The sequence below is a fragment of the Schistocerca nitens genome, chromosome 10 (assembly GCF_023898315.1).
Source record: "Schistocerca nitens isolate TAMUIC-IGC-003100 chromosome 10, iqSchNite1.1, whole genome shotgun sequence".
In the NCBI taxonomy this organism is placed as follows: Eukaryota; Metazoa; Arthropoda; class Insecta; order Orthoptera; family Acrididae; genus Schistocerca; species Schistocerca nitens.
The window spans coordinates 65,989,074-66,008,467 of record NC_064623.1 but is presented as its reverse complement, the minus strand read 5'-3'; the positions used below and the strand labels follow the sequence as shown (position 1 = coordinate 66,008,467).

Here is a 19,394-nt window from a genome sequence, read left to right as displayed (position 1 = left end):
AATTTGTCCTCAGTCAAATGTCTCACAGATGTTGCACTGCAAAGAAAGCTGGTTTGTAGGAGCTACCCAATCTATCACAACAGACCAAATATTCACTACTGGATTTAATTCCAGGTGGTGAGGAGGAAGGCATAAAGCAATGTGACCAGCAGTTACTGTCATCTTACGATGGATGCTTGGTGGTCCTTGGCTTGGTTCTCAAATAAGCTCATATAGAATAGATGTCAGCATGCTATCCGAGAATGGGATATGTTCCTTTGTCAATAGATGTCAGCATGCTATCCAAGAATGGGATGTGTTCCTTTCTCAGCCATTTTCTGATATTGTGTTTGGTAGAATTAGACATTGGGGCTTTGTTTATTTAAACCTTTTGATATTGAGCATTGTTGAAAATTACTACAGAGGTAGATTTTAAATTGAGCATCACTTGTTCCTGTCAACCACTCTTCATCATTTAGTAGGTTTGTGTGGTAGTGATAATCTCCCATTGCCTGATTTGACTTCCACAGGACAAGTGCATTAGGGATAAAGAAAGTTTCACCATCTGCATGAGTTATTATTAGGTGTTGTCCCTTTGATTCCTTCTGAGGAGACTGTGAATTTTATTACCATTCCATGATTTCCTACTCATGTGATGATAAAATGAAAATTTCATCAATTTCTCGGATGTCACTTCTCTCTAACAACATGAGCCTGCTTCCCGACCCCCCATCGCCTCCAGTTCCTCCCCCACTCAGTGGAGATCTAATTTCATTAATAACTCACTAACTTGAAAGTGTATAGCTTCTTTAATTCCTTCCATTGTAGGCACTCCTTTTTCTGTCAGCTAAATGTTGCAAACAATTTTCCTGACAACAGCTTCATCAAATCTATCAATGTGTATAATTGTTTTACATTTGGTATTGTTTTTGTTTTTGTGGACTTACAAATTTCGGTACTCTGCCAGATTCCGTTAGCCTACCTTTCCTTTTAATTTTCTGGATAGTGTTAGACAAAATGCCTGTGTCTACTTGGGCTCTTAGTTGAACTCGATTTCAATCTGAGGTCATTGTACACTAGTAATACAAACAGAGAAAAACTCACACAATGCACACACGGGGCAAACTCAAGGCAGCCAGGTGTATTAGCGCTGAACAGCACCTCCCTGCACATACTCAGTGGCCAACTGGCAGTTGTGCTGTAACAGTCGCAAAGCTCTCAGATGCCTGGCGTGCAATGTATTTATTGTGAGTAATCACTGTTTCTCCTTACAGAAATGGACAACGTATTCCACATGCGGTCGGCAGGCGCCGCTGCCGAAGGAGTCCGAGACCAGTATGCCGACGGCAGAGCAGCACGCGTCTGGGAGGCATTCATTGGAGACAAGAACTCCCGCACGCAGAATTACCGCAACTTCCTGGTCGGGCTCTTGAGGAAGAATGGCTGCCAAAGAATTCTGGACATTGCCTGTGGCACCGGGTGTGTTGTATTTATACATTTATTTACCAGTTCCTCCTCGAGTGACAGTGTAGCACTCGTACTGTAACGGCCAGAGCACTCTGTAACCTGTGCAATCCGTCATCAATTTTCTCGTTGCTTTGTCATCTAATTGTTGACTACTGCAGGTGCTTTGAGCAATTCATGAATAATTCATGTCAATAGAATCAATATTTCTCTTCATTTTATGCGTACTTATTACCACTGTCCGTGCTGATGGTGATTAACTTATAGATTATAAACATCAGACTTCTAACAAACGATCAGTAAATTATGTATACTTCGAGTGTGTATGAAAATGGAGCATAAATAATAGTGTTTACATTAGGCATGGTATTGTATTAGCAAATGGAACTACCCTACCTCACTATGGTACAATTCCTTATACGCCAAATCAGATAATGGAAAATCCAGGATGGAATGTAACAATATAATGAAAAGTATAGTTGCTATTCACCATATAGCACAGTCGCAGAAAGGCACAACATAAAGGACTGTGGGAAAGTTAACTTTCAGCCAACAAGGTCATTGTCAAAAATAGATAACACACTCACACACGCAAGCACAATCACTCACTCACTCACTCACTCACACACACACACACACACACACACACACACACACACACACACACACACACACACACAAATGCAACTCACATCACCATCGCCTCTGGTAGCTGTAGCCAGACCCATATTGCCAGAGGTGCTCTTTTTACAGCATCAAGCTCCCTCACCTGAGCTTGTGCCCTTACACTGTGCTACTTCTGTATTAGAAAATTACGAAGAATATAACGCACTGTCGTGCTAAGAGTGTGAAAACATTTGTGAGCGGTTAAAAAAGCGATACTTATGAGCAGGAACTGGAGCAGCCGAGGGATGCAGATATAGTGACTATGGTCGGTAAGGGAAGAGAGTGAGAATGGTGGTACGAGGTACCCGTTACTCTGCACATCAACACATTGAAATGCATCCCTGGGTGGTTAGAGAATTTGGGACAAAATTTGTTTTCATTAGAGAATGTGGGACAAATTTTGTCTATTTTTTGATTCTCCAGAAAAAGAGAAGTATCATTAGGGAAAAAGTGAATCGGAAACAGAAACAGTTGAATGATTATTTCCTGAAAGTGGACTGTAAGCATGTAAATGAAGTACAGAGTGTTTCAGGTGTGATTTTGTAAGGAAGTTGTAGTTATCAGTTGGTAATGCAGTTGGCTTTCAAATGTGGCATGCAGCACATTTTGCAGACACAGTGAACAGCAGTTTTTGCCATTTGAAAAAACAATTTGATTTTAAAAAATGGTGTATTTTATATTATCTGTGTTCTTCAGTTATCTATGTAGTCTCCTGTCTGCATTAACCAAAGTAATGTGGAACTTTATATATTCTATTTAATTTTGTCAGAAAAAGAATAAACTCAAGTTACTAATATAAGTGCGCAATTTTGCAATCGTAAGACTAGCCATATCCATCAAGAAAGGGTCTATAGACACCAAAGTACAAATTAATTAAAGAATAAAGTATCTTGCATTATATAAACCCTTGACTTAGAATGATATATTAGCTTGGGTAAACCAAGACTACCTTGGTGTTGTGCTCACAGTACTGCTGTGACTCCCACTCTTTACAGGGGCCTCACAGTGGGAGGTTACTTTACTTGCTCTAGAAGTGATAGTCCATCATATGAAAACCTTTAAAAGTAATTAAATCATGCAGCTCCAAGTGTTCTTTAGTGTAAATCGCTGGAAATGAACATTGTGTGCAGATAAACTAAAAAATTCTGAACTTTCAGAATCACTCTCTACTATCTCATAGAACAGAGCTGTGTGAACTTTCACTACACCACAGAACAATGAATGTTAATCTTTATTCTTTCAGGATTGATTCAATAATGCTGCTAGGAGAAGGATTTGAGGTCACTTCAGTAGACGCATCGGACAAGATGCTCAAGTACGCACTTCGGGGTCGCTGGAATTGCAGAAAGGAGCCAGCTTTTGACAAGTGGGGTAAGTCTAACTGAGACTGAGATAGCCTAAAAATGCTAATTACATCCTAACTACAGAAATTATTTACTTAATTAAATAAATTTTCAGGTTTTTTTGTAAGAGCTTTCTGTCTTCTCCATGGATTGCATTTCTACAGGATGTCTCAAATGAACATTTATATTTGGTGTGTCAAAATTAAATAGGGGTTGAAGTCAATCAACAAAATGTTTGTTATTGGAATACACAGTTTAAGGATTTTTTTTCCAAAAAATTATGTAATTTCAATGGAATCCAGCGTGCCTATTACACTCATTTAAACGATGAAAAAAATTTTGTGTGATGTTCTGCATGTAAATGCTGGGATGGCTGCCACTTCACTATGGATATTTTCTTTCAGTTGCTCTAGTAAAGTCAGATTAATGACATACACTTTAGATTTGACATATCCCCATAAGAAAAAATCCATGAGGCTCAAATCTGGACTGTGCGGGGGCCAATTTATATCCTCTTTCTGGAAATCAATTTTCCAGGGAAAACTTCATGAACTCACAGTGTAGATGAATTGGATGTGTGTGCTGTGTCTTGCTGAAACCATGTTCTTTGGTTATACAAGGGCCGTTTGAAAAGTCCGTGCAAAAAGAAAAACTACTTATGTGTTTGGGGTAAACCTTTTTTATTTTTCGACATAGTCTTCTTTTAGACTTACACACTTCTTCCAACACTGTTCTAATTTGTTGATCCCTTCTGAATAATAGGAATTGTCCAAGTCTGCAAAATAGCTATTAGTTGCTGCAGTCACCTCCTTGTGTGAATAAAATCTTTGTCCCACCAGCCATTTCTTCAAATTTGGGAACAAATAGCAGTCCGAGGGAGCCAAGTCTGGAGAATAGGCGGGATGTGAAATGAGTTGGAATCCTATTTCCATTAAATTTGTGAGTACAAATGCTGAGATGTGTGCTGGTGCATTGTCCTGATGGAAAAGGAATTTTTTTTTTTTCGGTCCAATCGCTGCCGTTTTTCTTGCAGCTCAGTTTTCAAATGGTCCAATAACGATGAATAATATTCCCTGTAATAGTTTTAACCTTTTCCAGATAGTCAATGAGGATTATCCCTTGCGAAACCCAAAAGACAGTTGCCATAACCTTTCCAGCCGAAGGAATGGTCATCGCCTTTTTTGGTGCAGATTCTTCCTTGGTAACCCATTGTTTAGATTGTTGTTTGGTCTCAGGAGTGTAGTAATGTATCCATGTTTCATCCACAGTGACGAAACGACACTTAAAAAGTCCTGCGGATTCTTCGTGATCAGCTGCAAACCATCCTTGCAACACTTCACACGATTCCATTTTTGGTCAAGTGTGAGCAATCGACGAACCCGTCTTGTGGGTAGCTTTCTCTTGTCCAAATGTTTATGCAAAATATTATGTACCCATTTATTCGAGATGCCCACAGCACTAGCAATCTCACGCACCTTAACTCTTCTGTCATCCATCACCACATCATGGATTTTATCAATGATTTATGGAGTCGTAACCTTCCCTAGGCATCCAGAGCATTCAGCATCAGTTGTGCCCATGTGACCACTCCAGAAATTTTGAAACCACTTATAAACTGTTCTAATCAAATGTGCAGAGTCACCATAATGTTTATCGAGCTTCTCTTTAGTCTCCTGAGGCATTTTGCCTTTCAGAAAGTAATGTTTAATCACCACACAAAATTCTTCTTTGTCCATTACTCAACTTCCTTGATTCACACAAATGCCTTTACTGTAATAATAATCTCCACTCTTATTGACATCAAAAATCAAAATATGATTAAATTTATTTATTTTTTACCCCTTATCTTTTACAGTATCACATTTTCTGGCAGCCACATAAAGATTATTCTCTGCCCAGAAAAGGTCAGTCTGTAACACTTCCTTAATCATTACACATGACACATGAAGGTACACACCATTTTGAAGGGTCATTGTTGGATTCTATAATAGGATGTATATGCCCTGGGAAATCCGGGAGCAATGTGGGAATTTTTTCTTCAGGGAAAAACCCAGGAACTTTTAGAATATCAGTAATTTTACATTGTTTTAGTTCCCAGTTAAATTTTTGTGATTTTATTGGTAAGAACTGATACTGTAACAAAAAATTGTATTTTTTGCCCGCTACAGCAGAATAATATTGGAGCAAGAAAACAGAAATGAGGGAATAGCACCAAAATAAAATTTTAGTTGCAAAGAAAATGCACCGTTACAACAAAACAAACTGCACATCAAGTGTCTGCTGGTAGCAAAATGTGTCAAACTGCTTTCAATGAGCATGATGTCACAAATGTTTACATTTATAACAGGTAGGGGGAAAGTATTGTGATTGGTGGTTCGAGAAACATTAATTTCAAAGTAAATTTCCTCTTACACGAGATGAATTATGTTATGTATGAGAATTTGTGATGAATTTCTTAAATCTCAGAGCAGTAGACTCTCATTCAGAACTTAATACAGAGCACCAGCCACTTTGAAAAATTTTAGGCTCAGAAGACCAGCCATGTATGCCTTTATTTAAAATTTTACTGTCACATTTGTGCTTCATATATCTTAAAGGGTAATGCACATAAAAAGACCAAGCTTGAAGCTTAGTTTTTCATATTTATTTCAGTTGTTTCATAGATTAAAAGTTATACAGTAATGATGGCCAAAAAGTGTCATTATCCTTAAAAAAAAGTGTGAGGTGAATTCTCGAGCAGTTAACAGCAAAAAAATTTTGGTGGCCAGTATTATATGTGAAAACTTCACTTTTCATATAGCTGTACTGAATGGATATTAATTTAAACCATTTTCTTTTCCTATTTGTGTGATCGCACTACTTAAATGTTGTTGCTATTGGCAGATACATCATGTGTCCTATGCTCTGAATATCTGTTATCATTGGATGGTGATTCACATAACATGAGCTGTGAATGGTTGACAAAAGTGCATCACAGTCTGATTTCAGTGCTTCAAAAGCTACGGTGCTGTAATTGGTGGAATTCATATTTTTACTTTAGTAATACCAAAATATGCTGTATACATGTTGCTGTGCATGAAAGATCTTTATACCTTTACCATTCAAAGAATTTGTAAGTTCTGTAACTCACAGGGTAAGTATATTGTCACTTAACATGGAACAAGTGTATTTTCAGCCAGGAAAAAGTATAATTTCACGCGTAGAAAAAACGTATATGTAACTGGAAAATTGGGGAAATTTTATAGCTCACAGTGAAAGTATAGTGTCACTTAACATGGAACAATCGTATTTTCAGCCAGGAAAAAGGATATTTTCAACATATTTTTAACCGGGAAATTGGGGAACTGTTTTTTCTTTTCCTGACACACTAAGGGAAGTACGTAAATGGACTTTAGACAAATGGGGAATCAATCTAATGGAAACAAAGGTCATAAATTAGGAAATCTACTGACAGAAGCAACTCTGACAGTGACGCCTGGCACCTGCAACTGACATCTCAGAAACACAGAAGCCGGTCAAATGTCTGTGTGCTACTGTCATGAACATCTATGGAAAATGGTCAGAGGAAGGTGAAACAAAGTATCAGACATCCATGTCTTATTATGGACTGTGGGCGTCAGAGACCTTGCAGACAGTATTAATAGTAACCTCAGACTTTTTGCAGACAATGTAGTTTTCTGTAACAAAGTACTGCTGAAAAAGCTGCAGAAATATTGTCAGATCTTGATAAGATTTCAAAGTGGCTCAAAGATCGGCAACTTGCTTTAAATGTTCAGAAATGTAAAATTGTGCACTTCACAAAACAAAAAAGTATAGGATCCTATGACTATAATAACAGTGATTCACAGTTGAAATGTACCAACTCATAAAAATACCTGGGTGTAACACTTTATAGGGATATGAAATGGAATGATCACATAGCTTCATTACAGGGAGCTGTAGAGGGCAAAAACTGTAGATTTGACAGAGATTAGAATACATCCAGTAAATAATTGAGGCCGTAGGTTGCAAGTTCTACTCTGAGAAGAAGAGATTGGCACAGGAGAGGAATTCGTGCCGGGCCGCATCAAACCAGTCAAAAGACTGATGGGATGGGAAAAAATTAAGTTTGATTAACACACGGGTATTATGGAGGTGTTTTGTGAACCCACATGGGAGTCCTTGGAGGGAAGACGATATTCGTTTTGTGAGGCCTTATTAAGAAAAATTTGGAGAATAGGCATTTGAGGTTGGCAGCAGAACAATTCTACTGCAGCTGATGCTCATTTTGTATAAGGACCACAAAGTTAAGATAGAGAAATTAGGGCTCATATGGAGGCATATAGAAGACTAGTAGTGGTACGAGATACCCTCCACCGTGTGCCATGTGGTGGCTTGCAGAGTATGTTTGTAGATGTGGATTTAGAATGCCTAACTCATCAACAGTGCCTCGAATTCCTTTGTTCAGCCTTTGGCAATCAATTGTCTTCAGCTTCATGAAAGCGTAGTTGGTTTGTGGAATTTTATTGTAATGTACCGGGTGATCAAAAAGTCAGTATAAATTTGAAAACTGAATAAATCACGGAATAATGTAGATAGAGATGTACAAATTGACACACATGCTTGGAATGACATGGGGTTTTATTAGAACCAAAAAAATACAAAAGTTCAAAAAATGTCCGACAGATTGCGCTTCATCTGATCAGAATAGCAATAATTTGCATAACAAAGTAAGACAAATGAAGTTCTTTACAGGAAATGCTCAATATGTCCACCATCATTCCTCAGTGATAGCTGTAGTCGAGGAATAATGTTGTGAACAGCACTGTAAAGCATGTCCGGAGTTATGGTGAGGCACTGGCGTCGGATGTTGTCTTTCAGCATCCCTAGAGATGTCGGTCGATCACGATACACTTGCGACTTCAGGTAACCCCAAAGCCAATAATCGCACGGAGTGAGGTCTGGAGACCTGGGAGGCCAAGCATGACGAAAGTGGCGGCTGAGTGCTCGATCATCACCAAATGACGCGTGCAAGAGATCTTTCACGCGTCTAGCAATATGGGGTGGAGCACCATCCTGCATAAACATCGTACGTTCCAGCAGGTGTTTATCAGCCAGGCTGGGGATGATGCGATTTTGTAACATATCGGCGTACCTCTCACCCGTCACGGTAGCAGTTACAAAACCAGAATCATGCATTTCCTTGAAGAAAAAGGCCCGATAACGGTAGATGTGGTAAATCAAACCCAAACCGTGACTTTCTCGTCGTGCAATGGAGTTTTCACGACAGTTCTAGGATTTTCAGTAGCTCAAATTCTGCAGCTGTGTGCGTTGACAGACCCTCGGAGCGTGAAATGAGCTTCGTTGGTCCACAACATATTACTCAACCAATCGTCATATTCTGCCATCTTTTGAAACGCCCACATCGCAAATGCCCTCCGCTTCACTAAATCGCCAGATAATGGTTCATGATGTCGATGGATTTTGTACGGATAGCATTGGAGGGTATGCCTCAGTGCCAACCAAACAGTAGTGAATGGAATGCCGGTGTGACGTGCGACTGCAGAGCGCTGACTTCCCCGTGCATAGACAAACACGCTACAGTCTCCATTTCTTCCTGAACTGTCTCAGCAGCATTACGCCTTGTGCTCGGTTGGCCACTACAGGGTCTATTGTCTAACCAACCTGTGGCTTCGCACTTTTCCCCATTCTGATAATACAGCTTCACTAAAAGCGCCTTTTCAGGTAACGTCAACATGCTGCAACTGCTGGCATGTCTGATTCTCTCTCTCATTACAGCTCCTATTATACACGATTGTCATGCGCAGTCACTGACGTTTTGCTGTCCAGCGCCATCTGTTGGACATTTTGTGAACTCTGTCTTCTTTTTTTTGTTTCTAATAAAACCCCATGTCATTCCAAGCATGTGTGTCAATTTTTACCTCTCTATCTACATTATTGTGTGGTTTATTAAGTTTTCAAATTTATACTGACTTTTTGATCACCCAGTATTTCATGAAGGTCAGTCTGGATTGGTAAAGATTATAGAAAATGTTGACACTGCGAGGAACACGATAAAGAGGAGTGAGGCATGGCTTACCATGAGACAGAGGCACCTTTACACATATATAAGACTGCTGTGCTCTCGGTTTTGTACAATTGTTTATCTGCAAAGAAGACCCATCCATCCTGCAGGGATCTGCCCAAAGACTCGTATCAGATAGTGTAAGGATATGCTCAAACAGTTTCACTGAGCAAATGCAAAATCCACTTACAACTGTGTAATGGGGATCCAAACTCAGTTGTATTGATATGAGCCCAGATGTGAGGAGCAGTGAACTGCTGGCAATGTACCCAGTTGAAACAGCATCGACAACAGCATTTCGTTCACAAAACAGATACACTGTACTTGCCACAACCATCGCGTTAAAAGATCGAAGAATAAGTAATGGCAAATCGTATGCTACGTGGCAATTTATTTGCCGTGACAAAAAATGCACAGACAGCAGTTTCTGCTGATTTAAGAACCTTGTGAGTCTATTCTTCTGAAAGCATGTATTTTTTGGGACACTTTTCCACCAAAGTGTATAAGTTTGAAAGGTGAGTATTGAAAGAGCAATTAAACAATTTGTACAGAAAAGTTTGTCTTTCATTGTTTTTATAAAAACAATTTCAAGAATAAATACAATTTTTTATAAGAAAGGTGGCCCCCGTGAACAGCAGTGGAAGTTTACATTTAAGTGAGGGTTTGAGGTCTTCACTCAGCTTGTTGAGAATGGAGTTAAAATGTCGAGGAGGTGCATGTTTTACAGAATAAAAGTGTGGGTGCTGAAACAGTAATGCAGTCTGAAGAGTACAGTGGACATGCAAAATCTAGCTAGAGGTGTAATCTGAGCAGTCTTCTCTTTCCTCCCTCACGTGGCAGAGAACACAGGTTATGCTGGAGCCAGGGTGGCAGTTCTTCTGGAAAACCTGGAATGCTCAAGGAATTATATTCGAAAAAACAGGGAAATCTTAGGGAATTTCAGGAATTTCGTAAAATCTTGGGGATTTCTGCGGTTTTAACCTAGCACTGAAACTGAATTTTACTGTGTTTCATGAATTTAGTGTGTTAATTATATGAATATTTTCCCATTTCAATTATTAATATGCTGCCCCTCCTTTCAAAACATTAATTTACTGATTTATCAAGAGCTTCTTGACATCTTCCTCCACACACCTGGAATTCTCGGGGAAATTTTTTTTTCCAAGTTTGTGTAGCCAGCCTGAGCTCACATTCATGATGCCTGCAGGGGGCGACATCACTTGGTGGCTCCTGTACAGCACACAAAAATGCAACCATTGGCTCAGCTAGAAAGTTAAAAATGTAGTGATATACTTCAGCTGGTTTTGACACTGCGATATACTTCAGCTGTTTGATCAGTGAAGATAGACTGAGAACATTGTGATGTTTTGTCTGGTCATTGTACAGTTCACAATATTTAGTTGTTTTTTCTGTCTCTACGTAGTTTAAGCTGTCTCCTATTTTTCTTGTTTTCCAAATGTTATAAAAATACTTTCGTTTTTGTAGTATTGCAAAGTGCCCCTCCTCGAACTACGGCCTGCAGATCTGGTGCTGTTCCCTATGGGAATCCACGGTAGCCATAGCTGCCTGCGCTCTCGGGACCCTCGACTAGTAGGTACACCTGTGCTATGCCTGGCTCCCTAGCGGCTCTGCCGACCTAGAACTGGAGCCAGGCGTTGCAACAAAATCACCAAAGGTAAAATGTAAATAAAATAATGCTGCAACTCACTTGCCAAATTGGCTAAAATGTTTATGGCAATCTATGTTCTTTTGGCAATGCTTTTCCAGTAAGTGTGTTGCATGTTATAACGACTTCACTATTTTAAGGATGGCTGCACGTTGCACAGTCATGTGAAGGAATGACCTTTATTGTTGCGTCGATGAGGGTTCAAGCTTGAAAGGTGAGCGAGTGGGTGAAACAGAATACAGATGTCCTTTTGGCAGCTTTTGAACTTAGTTATAATTCTGAGGTGGGGAAAGTTGCTTCTGAAACACCACAACCAATTTTTTACTTTCTGTCTGCAATGGCTTTGCCACTGCCGTAATGTCGAACCACAATCTGTTCCTTCTCAGGATTTCCACAGTGCATGACACACTTGGTGCTGCACTTCCTACTGAATTCAAAGAGCATTTTTGCTCCTACTGTACACTAACTAACCATACCTGTGATTATTCATAGTGCTCTTAGAATGTTCTTTATCCTGCCTTTTAGGACACCTCGGTATGAATCTTAGACTGATGAAGAATACCAGAGAATCATTCTCGAGAGGAATTGGTTGTGGAGATTAGAGAGAGGCCCAACTAATAAAGCCACCCCTTGCCCCCCTCCCACAAAACTAGGTATTTTTTTCTTCCCTGAAGATGGAGACTACTGTTTCATAAGCCAGGACCTCTGCGTTCTATTTCAAATATTCTACTGGCAATAATGGAAGAAGTTTCATTTGTTCAAGGTAAGTACTGAGCAGAAATGCACAGTATCAGTGAAACAGTCTCAATAGTATCACCAACAGCTGGCAATGTACCCAGTTGAACCAGAATCGACAACAGCATTTTGTTCACAAAACAGATACACTGGACTTGCCACAACCATCACGTTAAATGATCGAAGAATAAGTGATGGCAAATGGTATGCTACATGGCAATTTATTGGCCGTGACAAAAATGCACAGACAGCAGTTTCTGCCGATTTAAGAACCTTGTGAGTCTGTTCTTCTGAAAGCATGTGTTTTTTGAGACACTTTTCCAGAACTTGTTGGAAAGCAGACAGCAAATGTAAAATTTAATGAATTTGTGTTAAAAGTAGTACAGAATGCAAATGGAAGACAGGTTGTTGGGAGAATCTAATAAGTACCAGATTGATTGTTTCCATCACTGTACTTTTCTTTCCCACTAATAAACCTTCTAATATTTTTCTTTTCTGTTTCTCAAGTGTTCTTCCTTAAAAATTGTTCTTTCAGTGGTATATTCCCATAAAATGTTCATCAGTGAAGGTGAGGTTGATCTAATAGTTATTTATTTTCAATTCCTCACTACAACTACTGATTTTTTTTTATATATAAAAGTAGCCTCTTGAGATTTGCAACATTTAAAAATGATCACTGTTCTGAATTTTCATAAAGTGCAAAAAATAAGAGCACTCCTGTTCATAGGTTTGTTGAGTTGTCAGTTCACACACTACTACTACTTGCTTTCATGGTTTTGCTTACATTACCCATTTTATTCTACTATACATAATTTGATTACATGCATCCATTGTGGTTACTATTATGTTACTCCCTTCTATTAAATGTTCATAAATAAATACGAGGGGTGTTTGAAAAGTCCATGCAAAAATAAAAACTACTTATGTGTTTGGGGTAAACCTTTTTTATTTTTCGATATAGTCTCCTTTTATACTTATACACTTCGCCCAATGCTGTTCTAATTTGTTGATCCCTTCCAAATAATAAGAATTGTCCAAGTCTGCAAAATAGCTATTAGTTGCTGCAATCACCTCCTTGTTTGAATAAAATCTCTGTCCCGCCAGCCATTTCTTCAAATTGGGGAAATAATAGTAGTCCGAGGGAGCCAAGTCTGGAGAATAGGGGGGTTGTGAAACGAGTTGGAATCCTATTTCCATTAATTTTGCGACCACAACTGCTGAGGTGTGTGCTGGTGCATTGTCCAGATGGAAAAGGATTTTTTTGCGGTCCAATCGCCACCCTTTTTCTTTCAGATCGGTTTTCAAACGGTCCAAAAACAATGAATAATATGCACCTGTAATAGTTTTACCCTTTTCCAGATAGTCGATGAGGATTATCCCTTGCGAATCCAAAAAGACAGTCGCCATAACCTTTCCGGCCAAAGGACTGCTCTTCACCTTTTTTGGTGCAGATTCTCCCTTGGTAACCCATTGTTTAGATTGTTGTTCGGTATCAGGAATATAGTAATGTATCCATGTTTCATCCACAGTGACGAAACAACGCTTAAAGTCCTGCGGATTCTTCCTGAAGAGCTGCAAACCATCCTTGCAACACTTCACACGATTCCATTTTTGGTCAAGCGTGAGCAATCACGGAGCCCATCTTGCGCGTAGCTTTCTCATGTGCAAATGTTTATACTAAATATTATGTACCCATTCATTCAAGATGCCCACAGCACTAACAATCTCATGCACTTTAACTCTTCTGTCCTCCACCACCCTATCATGGATTTTATCAATGATTTCTGGAGTCGTAAGCTCCACAGGACGTCCAGAACGTTCAGCATAACTTGTGCCCATATGGCCACTGAAAATTTTGAAACCACTTATAAACTGTTCTAATTGAAGGTGCAGAGTCACCATAATGTTTATCAAGCTTCTCTTTAGTCTCCTGAGGCGTTTTGCGTTTAATCACCACACGAAATTCTTGGTTGTCCATTTTTGGACAATCACTCGGCTTCCTTGATTCACATGAATGCCAAGCACAAAGAAATAGACGAATATGGCTGAAACTTGGTGTGCGTTCTTTCCAAAGATGCTACTAACTAAACATGACCTCGATATGTGCTGGTGGTTCCATCTCTCGGACTTTGCACGGACTTTTCAAATGCCCCTCGTAAATAATAAATAAATGGTTCATTTGTTCATAATAACTTTTACAGTCATGGACATAGTATGTTTACAAACATACAAACATTAATAAGAGTTTAGAAATAAAGATAAATTATACACAACATCATTAAAAATCCTTTATGGAGTACAAACATTTAGCAATTGACAGATGCTTTAATTTTGTCTTAAATATATTTCCATTAAACAGTTTTATATTATTTTCAGTCTGTTATAAAAATGTCTTCTAGCAGAAAATGGAATATGGTCTGTCGCTCTTTTATTATTAAATAAATGTAATAATCCTCTCTTTTTCTTGTATTATAGGTATGGATTTCACTATTGATTATACTACATTCCATATTTTCTTTTACAAACAGTATAGTCCTGAGAACATACAATGAATACACTGTTAGTATGTTATACTTAATGAAGTATTCTCTACAGGACTGACATTTACTAATATTAGCTATTATCCTAATTGCCTGATTCCAAAATGGATTGGTCTTAAGACAGGTGGCACAGCATAATGCTTGAAAGGCGTTTTAGCAGGTGGGAGTCACAGGAGATTTTTTACACGTATAGCTGATGTGCTCCTTGCATGTAAGATGTTCATCTACTGTAATACCCAGGAATGTATGTTTATCAATTGTTCCAACTGAAGACTGCTCAGTATCTACTTGTCTTGATTTATAATTTAGCTGAAACTCCATCAGAATTGTCTTGTCCTTATTTAGTGCCAATTTGTTTATGGTGGGATATTCTGTGATGAGGTTAATGTTTTCTGTATTATTTTGCACTGGTCACTGTTTTGTACAGCACCAGCTTATGAAGGAAGCATCATTGACATAATTTACTTGGTTTAATTTTTGCACACAACAAACAAAAAAGGCCTGGCAGTGCTTTTCTGAGAGACACCACAGTTAAGAATTTTATAAGAAATTTTACTGTTTGTGTATGTCCCCCATTTGTATGATACAGCTTAACACATTCTCCCCTGTCAACAAGGTATGATCTTAGCAAGTCTAATTCCACTCCTCTGCCTTCATAAGTTTCTAATTTATATAGAAGAATGGAATGAGGCCATGGATAGGTCTAAAAAGGTGCCAATAACTTTGTTTCCATCATCAAGTACAAGTACTAAAGTACTGCTTGAAAAAAATGATACAAAATTGCATTATGAGAAATATAAGAAAAGTTAATTTCCTGAAAAACATTTTCACTAGAATTACAATAAAATATAATTAGATTTTAATATTGTGGTTCTGGCCCATCTTTAAAAATGAAATATATAAAAATATAACAGTATTTTTGAAATGACAATAACTTTAGTCAAGATAATTTAAATGACTTTATTATAATTACAGATAAGACAGTAGAAGACAAGATTTTGTAGATAAACAGAAAATTGCATTCATCCAACTAAGGTTTGAGTTACTTGCTAAGGATTGAAATCAACCTGTTTTCTATAATCATAACTTCAAAATAGTAGATCAGAGTACAACATGACACTGGATTCAGTGGTAAACATTGAAGTATTGAGATCATTAATCTGTTTTAAATTTAAGATAAATTTTTGAGTTATGCTGTGCTTTCTCAGTTCTAAATAATTAATGTAAAACAGTAAAAAGACACATAATAAAAAAATAGTATACACAATAATAATTCTGAAGAATCAAAAACAATAGTCTTAACTGGTCTAAATAATCTCACATTTCAGTAAAACACATCATACAAGCGTTTATCAACTTTTTATATTCTTTTTAACAAAAATAATCTCCCATTTTATTTTACACTGAACAATCCTGCACTTTTAATTATATGCAAATATGCCTTTACAGTGTGAAACAACTTTGAATATTTTCATAAGGCATTAATTCTTCATAGTCAGTAACAACATATTTAGCACATATTGGCCATTTACTACCAAGACTAACCCTTTCTAATGCCACTGCTATATGATCATAGAGTTGTTAACTACGATCCAAATATGACCAATAAATCAGACCCAGTTCAAACTTCATAAGCATCAGTAATATAACTACACAAACCAATATTTAATGTCATCATGTTACCTAACTTACATACAGTCATTTCTCAGAATTTCATACAGCATACAATCATAAATAAAAGTACAGTGCATTACAAAACAAAATACTCTAACATTTCATTTCCCAAACATTGTCATCGTCATCATCATTGTTGTTATCAACATCATAAATCTTACATACATCACAGCATAAACCTTGTCTTGGTATCATACTTCACAATACAATTTTATCATTTTCATTTCAATGTAAACCTCATGAACATCACAAAATATCTCACAAAACTTCATCATAATGCCATTAATATGCTTAACATTGAAAAACTGCTTTAGTTTATAAACCTTGCACTTTATCCATAATATTGCAACATGATTATTAAACCAAGAAAAATACACTTTGCCTCATAGATTCATATAACCACTAACTTTGCATCGGTCTGAAAAACATCACTTTCTGTTACTGTATGCCTCTTTTCAACAAAATTAACATAGTTTATGAAATAATTACATTTTCATTTTGTTTTAAACAGTTTTTGTTGACTAAAGCACTAGATGTTCTGGCACTGCAAACACTGGCTGACTATAGTAACATTTTCTCAGTCTAACTTTCATTTATGTAAAAATTGAAATTTATTTTTCAATATGCATATATGTTCCCTAACATGACAGCAGTTTTTGAAATCTATTTATCTTCAGTTAATTCCAAACAGCAATAATACAAAATATTAGATCATAGTTTTTGTAATCCATATAAAAGATTTTTCCATTTCTAACTCTGGCTCACAAAAACAGCATATGATTCATACACAGTGAAAAATCCAAAGTACTAATATTGCTTTACATATCAGAAGTTTTTCATTATAAACAGTAAATAAGTCTTATTTTCCTGCAGTCCAGTTTGTGAAATATATTGTTAATTCAGCATATTTAATAGTAGTGAGATTATTATTTTACTGCACACTTACATGGTTTTTATACTGAAACAGTTGAAGACAGACTTACAATATAACGTAATTGCAACAAAGATAAACAGATAAAGTAACTGAAAAATATTGCAGTATGGAAATTCAACCTGTTGAAGTAATAGTCACAAGTAAAAATAAGTTATATAGTCAGTTTTGACATGATAGGGTATAAAAGACAAACACTAGCTATAAATGTTCATAGCACACAGACAGAGTGAAAGTACATAGTGCACTCAAAATTATTCCATGTACAAAGTAGTTTTCATTAGTTCCAATCTCCGCTCCTGGTAGCTGAGTGGTCAGTGTGATGGAATGTCACACCTAACGGCCCGGGTAATATTCCTGGCTGGGTCAGAGATTTTCTCTGCTCAGGGACTGGGTGTTGTCCTTATCATTGTCGTTTCATCCTCATGGACACACAAGTTGCCGAAGTGTCGTCAACTCGAAAGACTTGCACCAGGCGAACGGTCTACCCAACGGGAGGCTCTAGCCACGCGGCATTTCCATTTTATTAGTACCAATAAATAAGATGTCTTTTTTTAGTTAGTCTTTTTTCCAGCTGCTACCTATATTTTTGTTTTTAAATGGCATTTCTCATATTTCAAGTAATAGTGACTTCATCTCTTATTACCATTTCACTGGACAGTGCAGTTTCCTACTGTGTTTAGTTCCTGTTTTGCTTTGATGTCAACTATATATTTTTTTCTTTTTATGTAATTTCTTACATTATTTATTATCCACTTCCTCCAATTACAAATACTTAGCCATAACTTTTTGCATCATCATTGCTTCTGTAACATCATATTTCCCTACAGTACAGTGATACAATCATCATTATCATCATAAAGCCATAACACATTTCCATTAATTCTCACAAAATATTCACTTCCCCTTATAATTCACAACCAAACATCAACAGCAATAAACTTGCCTTACAGAAATGTGATAACAGCAACATAACATTCATTTCATTTTACCGTGTTACATATACCAAGTCTAGCATATTCAGCATTACCTACTTCACAAACAACAGGACAAGAGGATAGTCATTTCCCATGCATTTGTTCTACCATGAGTAATACATACTTCACATTATATGTAGAATAACTGAAAATAGCTGACACTCATGTGAAACATTTTTTTTCAGATCTTTGCTTTTGACGTTGCTTGTAATAACTCACATTCTCTTGTACATATTACTCTTACCACAGCGTCAGCATAAACCAAAAATTTATTAATTTCCTATCTTGTCAAAAATGAAAATGGTTATGCAGTTTACTCTAGAATAATTTCAACTTTTTATTCCTAGATCAATACATTTGAAAATTACAACCATTGCTAAATGAAACATAAAGAATATGAAATATTTGAAAACTCCAAACCACCAACCATCTTCACTAATCAGTTGTAGCAGTCAGAGAGTATAAAAAATTCCTTAAATTCCCCCCCCCCCCCCCCTCCCATGAACTATGGACCTTGCAGTTGATGGGGAGGCTTGCGTCCCTCAGTGATACAGATAGCTGTACCGTAGGTGCAACCACAATGGAGGGGTATCAATTGAGAGGCCAGATAAACGTGTGGTTCCTGAAGAGGGGTAGCAACCTTTTGAGTAGTTGCAGGGCCAATGGTTGGATGATTGACTGATCTGGTCTTGCAACATTAACCAAAATGGCCTTGCTGTGTTGGTACTGCTAACGACTGAAAGCACGGGGAAACTACAGCCATAATTTTTCCCGAGGGCATGCAGCTTTACTGTATGGTTAAATGATGGTGGTGTCCTCTTGGATAAAATATTCCAGAGGTAAAATAGTCCCCCATTTGGATCTCCGGGCGGGGATTACTAAGGAGGATGTCGTTATCAGGAGAAAGAAAACTGGTGTTCTACGGATCGGAGCCTGGAATGTCAGATCCCTTAATTGGGCAGATAGGTTAGAAAATTTAAAAGGGGAAATAGATAGATTAAAGTTAGATATATGGGGCATTAGTGAAGTTCAGTGGCAGGAGGAAAAGACTTCTTGGTCAGGTGAATACAGGGTTATAAATACAAAATCGAATTGGGGTAATGCAGGAGTAGGTTTAATAATGAATTAAAAAATACGAGCATGGGTCAGCTACCATGAACAGCATAGTGAATGCATTACTGTAGCCGAGATAGACACGAAGCCCACACCTACCACATTAGTACAAGTTTATATGCCAACTAGCTCCGATCCGTAGAGGATGAAGTGATTGGAGAAATGTATGATGAGATAAAAGAAATTATTCAGATAGTAAAGGGAGATGAAAATTTAATAGTCAAGGGGGACTGGAATTCGAT

The 19,394-nt window shown here is 37.5% G+C and overlaps 1 pseudogene; it reads left to right on the top strand.

The window, feature by feature from the left end:
- Positions 1-19,394, top strand: part of LOC126210271 (glycine N-methyltransferase-like) — a 266,966-nt pseudogene that overhangs the window by 220,204 nt on the left and 27,368 nt on the right.